The sequence below is a fragment of the Salvelinus sp. IW2-2015 genome, unplaced genomic scaffold, assembly GCF_002910315.2.
Source record: "Salvelinus sp. IW2-2015 unplaced genomic scaffold, ASM291031v2 Un_scaffold6522, whole genome shotgun sequence".
In the NCBI taxonomy this organism is placed as follows: Eukaryota; Metazoa; Chordata; class Actinopteri; order Salmoniformes; family Salmonidae; genus Salvelinus; species Salvelinus sp. IW2-2015.
Genome location: NW_019947784.1, coordinates 1 through 2455, shown reverse-complemented (window position 1 = coordinate 2455; position 2455 = coordinate 1). Strand labels below are relative to the sequence as shown.

General features: G+C 41.0%; 1 pseudogene; it reads right to left on the bottom strand.

The window, feature by feature from the left end:
- The window catches only part of LOC112078926 (myosin heavy chain, fast skeletal muscle-like), a 21297-nt pseudogene extending 19968 nt beyond the window's left edge, over positions 1–1329 (bottom strand).
- Positions 1330–2455: the final 1126 nt, after the last annotated feature.

Sequence of the window (2455 nt, the reverse complement as noted above, 5' to 3'; positions counted from 1 at the left end):
GAACCAACAACAACAGACTCAGGGACACAAGATCACTTGTTTCTGATTTCACACTGACAAAATAGTTTGGTTAACTTCTTTGTGGGTTAGGTTTTGATTCACCCACATTTCTGGAGGTTGGAATTTGTTCTCGAAAAATGATATCCTGTCTGACTTTCATGTGGCACTGTCTGTCTTAGGTGTTCTATTTCTATGTTGGGGACTGGGAATGGGACTAATGCTCTACATATTGTATATCTATGAGTGGGACTCACCCTCTGTGCCGTCTGGCTCGGCCTGCTCCTCACGCTGCTTCTGCTTGAATTTCAAGTTTCCATGGTGCAATACAGCTCCTGTCAGCTTGTAGATGCCAATCTTCTCATCATTAGTGAAGCCCAGGATTGTAATGGCATCCTGGCATTAAAGAGGAAGTACCACAGAATGAACTGAACTGTAGTTTGATTAGTTACACTACAGTTCTGTGCTGCTCACTGCAGAACAAATGGGATGGATAGATGTGACTGGCTTCTCTTTTCCACATGATTGCACTTGGCCAACACATTAGTAGATGGCAGCACAGTTCCACAGTTCCACAGGGCACATAGTGGTGCTCTCTTGTGGAAGGCATGAAGAGTTCCTTGAGGCACATGCCTAACTAACACAAGGCATTTAGAATCAAACAAAAACATCCATGAAAATTACCAGCTGCCACCAAGTTGGAATTTCGCAGTGCATTCAGTGTGTATGGTGGTCCTATCCATTCCATATCTAGAGTTTGGTTAACCCTTTGTTTGACTCACATCTGTGGCATCCAACTCTTCATTGTCGTTGATGCTGGCCACAGTGATCTGTCCCTGGCTGCACATGGGGAAGTCGTAGGGGTTGGTGGTGATGAGCGCCATTTCTGTGGACAACGGAGAACAGCTTGTCAGTTAAATCTCTTAGAATTCTGCTGTCCTACCTTTACAGTATCTCTCCCTCCTTTACTCAATAGATGGACTCAATTATACATGTAGTATATAATGAATATCATCAAAAGAGGGAWCTGAGACTTGTGGACTAGTGCATCACAGTGCATCACTTGATAGATATTTCTCAAAGACCTTCCAAATGTCTAGATGAATTGTTACCTTGGATGTACTCATTGTAATACTATTTTTAGTGTGGATTATGAATATTTTTAGAATTCCACCAGATGGGGGGGAATAAATTTCCCCCTGAACTCACTTGTCGTACCAACTATCTCAGGTTTGTGGCCTGTCATCATCTGGAAGAAGATTCGTTAGCCTCTCTCATCGGGCAGCGCGGAGTGAAGGACACCCCCCCCCCCCTTTGGACTTCTCCACAGGTCTGAGCGGGAAAGAGATTGTAAATTATTTTAAATGTGATGATGATATGGATCGCCAAAAGGGAAGACTCATAGTTGTGGAATTAGGAAGCATTGAGAAAACAATCAATACCAAGCTCACAGTGTCCTTCAATGTCAGACTTTAGCTAGTATACCCACCTTGGATAGGAATCCCTGATGAAATTACCCTTAGTAGAGCATTGGTGGTTTAATATGGTTAACAAATAATCTAACATTATTACTTTGATAGACCCTCTTTAAAATGTTACATTTGTTGGACAGATGTTTGATAGTATAACAATAAGGAACACTAATCTGAAATTACATTTCCTATGTAGGTAACTTTCCACAGTTTGATCCTTTATACTTACAAAGCGTGACGAGTTGCGTTCCTCACTGTCTCTTGCATTACCATAAGCCTTCCAGTCCAGAGGTTAGCTTGCAATACTGATCCTCAAAGATACCCCTGATTGAACAAACAATAGTTTGCTCAGAACTGGTAAATACACATTTTTTCTCATTGATCATACTTTTTCTTGGAAACATGGATTCAACCAAACTGAAATAAGAGGCCAAACAAAGAACAACCTTACCTGCAAATGTTTTTTTGCTGGGGTCTACTTTGCTTCTCTTCTCTCCACCAGACAACTGCAATAGGTGGCAAAGTACTGGATACACGCTTGGTGTTGACAGTCTTTCCTGCCACCGGATTCTCCGACGGTTGTATATGACAGAGAAAAGAGGTTTTAGTTACATGTTTGAGTGTCAGATTGGCTTTTCACTAAGAATACGAGGCATAGGATAAATTACATCTGTCTAACGTGTGGCGTTCGACATGAAGTCTTTTAACAAATTACTCCTTCTCATCGACTCGTTATTCACATAGCCTAATGCTGTTAATCACATCATTAATGTCATGTATATATTTCAGCACCAAGTGACACCCAACTTATGTGACTAGAAACACTTATTCAAGTACAGTCGTTTAGTAAACAAGCTTACGTAGATTCACGGACGGACTGTTCTCCTTATCTGGAAACCAAAAAATTGCTTATGCAACTCAAGCAACATTCAGGAGACATTATTAATCATAGCAAGCACGAATTCAATTTGGAACATTTTCCATTC